This window comes from Emydura macquarii, unplaced genomic scaffold (assembly GCF_026122565.2).
Source record: "Emydura macquarii macquarii isolate MOO-44397 ecotype Brisbane River unplaced genomic scaffold, CSIRO-AGI_Emac_v2 contig_2676, whole genome shotgun sequence".
In the NCBI taxonomy this organism is placed as follows: Eukaryota; Metazoa; Chordata; order Testudines; family Chelidae; genus Emydura; species Emydura macquarii.
In genome coordinates, this window is record NW_027132813.1 from 48,978,872 (window position 1) to 48,987,898 (window position 9,027).

General features: G+C 42.4%; 1 long non-coding RNA gene across 1 annotated transcript; it reads right to left on the bottom strand.

Annotated features, from left to right (window-relative positions):
- Positions 1 to 1,888: 1,888 nt before the first annotated feature.
- LOC137164319 (uncharacterized) lies at positions 1,889 to 7,095 on the bottom strand. Its single transcript, XR_010922996.1, has 3 exons — positions 7,042 to 7,095; positions 6,606 to 6,710; positions 1,889 to 2,017 (listed from the first exon to the last, which is right to left on the bottom strand). It is a non-coding gene; the product is annotated as an uncharacterized lncRNA (long non-coding RNA).
- Positions 7,096 to 9,027: the final 1,932 nt, after the last annotated feature.

The window sequence follows — 9,027 nt, forward strand, 5'->3', positions numbered from 1 at the left end:
GATGCTTTTTTTATGAAATCCTGCACAAGATGAAAGAAAGACCCTAAATTCCCTCAGGTGCGACTGATTAGAGCAGTAGAGTATCATTGATTCCCAGCGCACTATATTATTTTTCCAGACATGAGCGCAATAGCTGAGGTTGGCTCCTGCTTCCACTATATTAACCTGCTCTATCAGCTACCCAGAACTTACTCAAACAAAACCCTGTGGGGCTGAAGTTTTGCAGCCTGAATTTCAGCCCAAGCTGACTTTTTTTTTTAAGGGACATTTCAGCAAAATTCACATAGCCATTTTTGAGTTACATAAGGGGCAAATATATATATATATATATTTCCTTGCTATTTCCTAATAAAAACTTTTGCCCACGTTAATTCAAAGGTGCTTGAATAGATTTTATTCACACATGGCTCATTTTATAGATTTATGACATCCTAGAAAATCTAACAAAAGGCCTAGTTTGAAGAAAATAGCTACAGTGGATTTTGATTTAAAAGGCTCTGATTCTTGTTTAAACTAAGGCACTTTCACACCATTTCATCAGTGTAAAGTGGTCATAAATTACATATACACACTCTTTAGCGTCCCTTTTCACTGCTAGAGCAGAGTAAAAGGAGCTTAGTGTAAATGAGAATCAGATCCTAAATGTACCAATTTTTCTCAGACATATGCAGTAGGTTTAGATTTTTGCCTACATTTCTCAGTCTAAGCCCTAGAATGGTGACTGGGTAGCTGAAGGTGACTGTATCGTTCAGCAGCCAAAGGCAGCTGTAGAGCTGTGAAGTTGGAAATTCAATATAATCCAATAACTTCAATGCAAAATCCAGGTTGGGGATACAACCACTGAATTGCTAAATGCCAAAAACCAACCTTAACTCTGCCCCTTTTGCACCTTAAAATAAGGTATTTTTCTGTCACTGTGAACTATTTGCCAACACAGTAGATAATATGAACTTGGGCGTAGATTGTGACATTACAATCTGCCCAGTGTAAGGGGCAATACTTTGTTGTGCTAGCCCTGGAACAGCCTGGGAAGGACACTGTGACTTGGGGAACCACAATCTCCTTTCTGGTCCCTCCATTGCTCTAAGGAAGGATTAAACTGTGCTAGGCCTCTATCCCATGCCAGATGGCCTGTGCTAGCTAGTACATTGTGAGGATGTAGCCTAGGCTCCGCCCCTTTCCTATCCTATTTTAGCCCCTCCCACTCTCTAGGGGGAGTGGCAGCTCTGTGGATTCTGCTTTTGCCTTCCTGTGAGATGGGTACCAGGCACTGGAGCATAAGTGCCACAATTAGTCCATAGTCCTCCTTTCATTTATGCCAGTTTTACAGCAACATAACTACATGGACTTCAATGATATTTCTCCTGATTTATCAAAGGTGGCTCAAGGCCCTAATTCTGATCCATTTGTTTCCACCAGTGTTTAAAACGAGACTTGTTTTTACCAGCTCTTCCTGGCCATCAATCTTAAGCAACCTGGATTCTCGGGAGGAGCAAGAGGAATTACAGATTTGCCAAGTTTTGTTTTCATCAGAAAAGAGGTAAGAGGCTTGTCCCTGATGTATCCACTTCTCTGGACAAGGGCTGTTTTTATGTCCTCCAAAAAAACAAAAACATGCCATTACTCCATTGCATCTCGACATAAATGGTGCAACCTTTTGTGGCTGGGGATTTGGAGACCTGCCACCAGTCAGATCATCAGCTTGCCAAGTCAATAAAGTGGAGTTATGCTCTCCTTTATCATTTACTCATAACTCTTCTATGCTTCAATTATTATGGGATTTACAATCAGATTGCTGTTGAATGGTTGGCTGGTAAATTGCAAATTCAACAGGTCTACAGCTCTGAAGCTTTCCTAAGGAGACATCAGGTTCTAATGCACAATTTACCCCTCTCCTGTGTCAGATGCTGCAGATTCTCTGAGACGTTTGCATTCTGGACTTGGCAAATACTCAACTGATGGGTGAGGTTTTCTAGCTGTTGGATTAAATCCTCCTGTTGTCTGCTCAAGAAGATGACTGAAAAGTGAAACAACAGAACAATGTATTTTACAACAACTATAGTACAGTTTCACTCCGCAGTTGTCCTTTGATTATGGCAATACCACGAGTGATACACTTAATAATCCAGATTCCTTTCAGTGCTTGAAACAATGTCTAAAAATTCAGTCTCTCCAGAGTTTTTCTGGTGTGTTGGGGACGCGTGACTGATTTAGAACCTGATCCAGAAAACTCTGATGCTTGTGTTTAATTTTACATAGTCTTTTATGCAGTGAGTAGTCTGTGAAATGAATAGTCATTAAAATGCTATTTTAATGGGAGGTGGGAGGTGCTAAGCTCTTTGGAAAACCAGACCCCAAAATGACAATTCAGTGTTACAAATCTATGTAACAAAGATGACTGCATGCCACCCCAAAAGAGTTATATGCTTTACACCGCGGATTTGATTTTTTTGTGTCTTAAAAGTATTTTTAAAACGATCAACTTTTCAAAACAAAGTGTACCCACTCCAAATCAGGACAATTTCATAAATCATAATAGGAACCTAACTAGTTTTGAGATGAAGCTTTAACAGCTTATGAATGCGATCATATGACGGGGTTGCCTGAGATAGCAGGGGACTGAATTTGATGATCCTAGAAGTCCCTTTCAGTCCTATGTCCCTGTGTAATAGCGAAAGCCCTTGAACGACACCTAATGTGGGAGCATATAGAGAGAGGATTTCAAAGCATTCTGCCTAATATTAATTAATTATTCTCTCCAACATCCCTGTGGAGGAAGGACCTGAGCCCACAACCCTTTCTCCTTATCTAGATGTTTTGAACTGGGCCTGCTCCTCACTTCGAGGTGCAGGTATAATATACAGATATTTACACAATCTAAAAATAAACCAACCCTGCATTAGAAGACATTCCTCATGCAGCTAATCCATCCTTGTGCCTGCCCCTTTCTCCTTTCTGAGCCCGTCCCTTCCCCATCTCAAAATCCTGCATGAGCCAATGGCATTTTCCACCTGCCCCCAAAAGCAACAGACTCCACTTCTGTCAAACCAAGAAGGGAAGGTAGTTCCACAGGTGAGGGCCCCACCCTGAAAATGCCCTGTCTCTAGCCCCCTCCTATTTAAATGAGCTTGAGTGGCTCAGCTGAGCTGGGATAGGACAGGAAAAAAGAGGGGGCAGCTCAGACAAGCAGGGACCAAAACTGAACCTCCACCTGTGTAAATGGGTGCAATGCCACTGACATCACTGGTGCCGTGTCCATTTACACCAGCAGAGGAGCTGGCCCTAAGTGTCTGATAGCTCAAAACCTTGAGCGGAATTTGGAAACCAGTTGGCAACCAGGGCAGGTGTGAAGTGCTTCCTGCAAGGGGAGAGGAGCAGACATTCTGCAGACACAGACATTTCTGCACAGGCGTTAGGTGTAGCCCCATTCATGGCACATACAGTGACCCAGCCTTCAACTAGCCAAGGCACAGCTAACTGGAGCAAAGTCCATTTTTAAAAGAAATAGTCACCACTTTCATCCTAAGCACCTGGTGGGAAACACCTCTCCTGGCCAGTGCTATTACCTGACTGACCAGACACAGACAGGGATCCAAAAAGACCCCAGCTTAAGCACCTGCATGATGAACAGCAAGTTTGAGCTCCAATCCAGGGAGGCAAAATCATCAGCCAAGCCCCCCTTTCCATTGTCACTGCAGCCCATCACCTGAATCAAACAAGACTGGGAGCCTTTTTTAAATGTATTATTTATCATTTCCAAACGCATCCAAGCAAATAGCTGGGTTCCAAGAAGACAAAGTTCTTACAATCAAGCCAATAAACTTACTGAAAAAGAGCCTTGGGAAACCAGAGGGCCAAATAACTGTGGCTTGATAACAAATCAATAACTTGACACATTAAAATGTCCGTCTCAACAACAAATGAAAGAGGCTGTACAAAGCAATTACTACAGAGTTACAGAAAAGAAACTCCTATTGCTGCTTTGTAAATTATTAACAGGGCTTGTGAAAAATGCTACAAATAGGAACAAGAAGAAACAAGTGAGGAACATTAAGAAACAAGGGATTGCCTGACTGGCTCAGACACAGGGTTAATTTAATCTTATCAGTAACAGGTCTCCCATCATCACTGGACCCAGGTGCTTCAGAGGAAGGCACAAGAAACTTCAGCAGACAGTTATGGAATAACTTGTCTGCAGGGCACATTTCTTCCTAACCCCTGCTAGTTAGAGGTTAGTTTGTGCCCTGAAGTTTGTGAGTTTATATCCCTTACAAAACTCTTGGCTTTATAAAATAATCCTCAGTTTTGTAATGAAATAGATCATTCAACTTTGGTGCTTGATTCATCATTATCATTGAGGAAAGAAAAATCTTGGCATCCTCGTAATAATAATCAAAAAGAATAACATTTACCATCCTCACTAAGCCAAAATCTTAGACGGGAACAAGACCCAAGCTTTAAAAGCAAGATAAAAATGTCAGCTCTACAAAGTAACAGCAACTTCTCTTTCTCTGAGCTTGTGTGTTCTTAGAAACACCTGGGAATATGTGGAATTTAAAAAAATAATGTTTTTCAGACTTGACTCATTAGTCTTTCATGATTGGATAGTGATACCAAAAGCAACAATTAACATATACGGGAAAGGGCTTGCTGAGGTTAATGAGGAAAAACTCTGATTAGGGATGCAGGAAGTTTAAAGAGAAGATTAAAATGTCCATTAGAGTTAAACGTATCTGTGACATTCCCCTCCTGCAATCTGGACTGGTGTGTAGCTGTGTCACCTCACTCCTGGGCCCTGATTTATCCCGTTTTGCTGTGTGAACCACCCACTCCTGGGTCAGCCCATGCCCAGCCTCCTGAGAGTAATCAGTCCCTGACCTAGTGAAGGAGCACTTCTTGCCAGCCATTCATGGGATAGACCCCCAGCAAACACCCCCAGTCCCAGATGCAACCCCAGGAACTGCCGTCTTGCAGGGTTCAGTGCTGTGCACTGCACCCTGCGACTTCATTTACATTTGTCCATCAATTTATCAAAGAAATTGATATGCACCAGCTCTGTCACTCTAAGTGAGGTCTCTGCACACACTCAGTCCACATACACTGTTTTAGATAAAACAAACAATTACGTTTATTGACTATAGCAAGATTTTAAGTGGCTCTAAATCAGATTAATATAAATCCAAAGATTAATAAATGAGTCGAGGAGCTAATCATGATTAACTAAGAGATAACTTGCATCTTAACCTAAGATTAATATTTTGGTCTATATTCAGTTTACCACACAGGCTGGTTGCGACACCTCTTGCAACCCAGCCCCTGTGGGTAGATTCTCAGTCTTTGGTGACTGAGAATGGATCCAGAAGATGGATTCCAGGGGAGAGCCCCGAGACAAAGATGCCTCTTTCTTTTTAACAAGTTTCCTCGACATCCCCTGGGGTCAGGTGATCGTCCATGTCCGGCAATGGACATGATTTTTCCCTCTTGAGCCAAAGTTCTCAAAGATGCTTAGGCCAGTCCATTGTGCCTGTATGCATGCCTCTGAGAGACATGGAAACACAGCTTTGTGCTTGGTTGCATCTATTCAAGCCATGTGAGACACACCTTTGGAGATACAATACAGCAGGGTTTCATATCTGTACACATGTATGACATTGCAGGGAACGTGCTAGTGTTCAGTGTGCCATGAGCATTCCAAAAACACCTTACGTGGCATACCTCGCATCAGACCATACACAGTTACAATGTAAGGGTGAAGATGAATGATACACAAATCACACCACAAGGGTGTATATGGGGTACAGCATGTCACAGTATCTTATTAGCAAACAGTTCCCCACCTGCATAATCCTCACAGAAACCAAGCCTCCATCGGGTTTTGAACTTGATAACATTTCCCATTATTTCTATTTCCTAGGAAACCCCACATGCTCTCTAATAAACACCAAACACGACTCCTAACACTCGCCTCCTTCATCTCTAAATCAGCTGAGTTTACTTGAGTTTCATTAAAACTATGCTCCATTAAAGCAGTGTTTTTTCTCTAAATCAGACTTTTTTTTTCCAAAGACACAAAGAAATCTCTTCCCAGGAGAGCAGAAAACAGACTTGAAAACCCTTGTACGACACCGAATGTGTATTTAAATATTACATTAGATATTGTAGAAGAAACTGACAACCTGGCAGTTGATACCTTTCCTGATAGTATAACAGCCTCCCGAGTCGGCAAAGAGCAATGTGACAGGGACTGAAAGGAGACAGAAAGCAACCCTTCCATATTTTCAGCTCCATTTTATGTCATCAGTGCTTCTGCTGATATAAACTGATCGAAGATTGCTTCACCCTTAAATCTGTGCTCATTATTCCAGAAGCATGAGAAAGAGAGTTCCATTCGAGTCAATGGGACTTCTCACACAAGTAAGGACTGCAGAATCAGATCCTATGTAAATGGCATATTATTATTATTATCCATTTTACAGATGAGCAATTTGAGATCTGGAGATACTAAGGACCTGCCCGAGTTATGCAGCACCTCAATAACATAGCCAAGAATAGAACCAATGGTTGCTGACTAAAGCCCTTAGTGATTTTTTCCTGCCAGTACTTACTGTTGGAACCAAGGATTCTCGCTGCTATCAGCAAAAGCAGGCACAGCAAGAGGGCACCTAGCACCACTGCAATTGGTGACCAGAAGGACGATGGAGTGGGAGGATCTAGCACAGAGAGAGGGAGAGAGAGAGAGAGAAATGAACACAAAGAAGATGAGCAGAGAGAAGCCTGAGAAAGGAAGATTATGTTGGAATGTATTTGGGCAGCACCAAACTCTAAGAAAACAGAGACCAACCACCCAATTGGAAAAAAAAAATGCTCAAAATTAACTTCCATTAACAGGAAGCTCAACGGGCCTGAACACCAGCTGGCGAAAGTGGAGTGCAACCTGGTGGTGGTTCCAGCTCCATTTATTTCAATGGGGCTCTGCCTATTTGCGTGAGCTAAGGTTCTAGCCATATTTTTCCATAGTCCCGTATTTGTTACATGAAGTACCTTTGCTTCCAGCATTCTCGGGATTTTGTCTCTGGTGTTCAGAAGAGGGTTGAAATTTCAGGTCTTCCTGCTCACTCATTTCTGGTGAGGCAATATGGATAGACATTTTAGACTCGCCTTCAGTGGATGGATGAGAGTTGATGAAAGACTGGTGTGTCTATAAAAAAAGATCATAAAGTCAGGTGCAGAGCCCTTCAGTGAAAGGATTTTAAACAATACAATGATTTGTAGTATCTGGGAAGACTGAGATGAACAGAAATCATGGAATAGACTTTTGAACATAAAAATGGCCATATTGGGTCAATGCCAGATGCTTCAGAGGGAATGAACAGACCAAGGCAAATTATCTAGTGATCCATCCCCTGTCGTCCAGTCCCAGCTTCTGGCAGTCAGAGGTTTAAGGTCACCCAGAGATAGGGTAACAACCCTGACTATCTTGGCTAATAGCCCCGATGGACCCATCCTCCATGAACTTATCTAAGTCTTTTTTTAACCCAGGTATTCTTTTGGCCTTCACAACATTGCCTGACAATGAGTTCCACAGGTTGGCTGTGCGTTGTGTGAAGAAATACTTCCTTATGTTACTTTTAAACCTGCTGCTTAGTAATTTCATCAGGTGACCCTTGGTTCTTGTGTTATGTGAAAGGGTAAATAACACTTCCTTAATCACTTTCTCCATACCATTCATGATTTTATAGACCTCTACCATATCCCCCCATAGTCATCTCTTTTCTGAACAGCTGAACACTCCTAGTCTTACTAGTCTCGCCACATATGGAACCTGTTTCATACCCCTGATCATTTTTGTTGTCCTTTTTTGTACCTTTTCCTAGTCTAACATACCTTTTTTTAAGATGGGACGACCAGAACTGCATGCAGTATTCAAGGTGTGGGTGTACCATGGATTTATATGGTGGCATTATGATATTTTCTGTCATATTATCTATCCTGTTCCCAATGGTTCTTAACTTTCTGTAGCTCTTTTGACTGCCGCTGCACACCGAGCAGAAGTTTTCAGAGAACTGTCCACGATGACACCAAGATCACTTTCTAATGAAACTAAATTAGACCCCCAGCATCTTGTATGGATAATGAGGTCATTAATTGGAAAGATTTTCTGATTCAACTTCTCTTTTCCCATTCTCATTGTGTGTGTGTGTGTATTCTAAGTCTTTAATCCCAGTTTTATTCTGTAAAATTCTCTCCTTGTTCAAGGAAATTTAGGGAATATATCTTCCATCTGCCAGTGCCTTCTGTCCACCCTACAACAAAAGTCAGGCATGGCACCAGGACAATGTGCCAAGCCAACCTCCTTTCCAGGACTACAAATTTTCCTTTTGGCCCATGACAAGTCCCAGCCTCATCTCCAAAATCCTACCAAAATTCTGTTTTTTGTTTTTTTTTATTGGAACTATTCAGTCACCTGAAACACAACGGATCAGTCTCCCCGATAGCCAGTGCCCATGATCAAGCTACAATCCATGGTAGCATGCGGGAAGGATACCTTAGCGTGTGTCCGGAGGTCTGTAAGCCGCGGCCGCTGTTTCGGAACAGAGCTCTAAGTGGTTTCTCAACCCTGGGGCTGTTTGTGAATCCCAGTGGGCATGGCAGGAGGAGGAGCAAGGCTCTGATTCTCCTCCCCCATCTGCTTTGCATGGGAGTAACGACCTTGGCTTGCTCCTGATTTACTCCGGAGTAAGTGAGATCAGAATGAGGCTCCAGCAATGCATGTATTACAGTCTGACCGTCTGGCTCTAAAGGGCCCAGCACAGAAAGGAAGGATGATTTGCTCATTACTGTTTCCAGCTGAAACCACACAGGAAGAGCTCTCTCGCTGCTAATTTGAGATGTGCAGTTTCTACACACAGTACGCCGTGAAAAGTGACTTTTACCGTGATGAGATAAAGAAAGCAACACTGATGAGGAGGCCTGAGGGGCTAACTTCATAGACGAATGGAGACTCTGCAAATGCTGAAGTTATTAAAC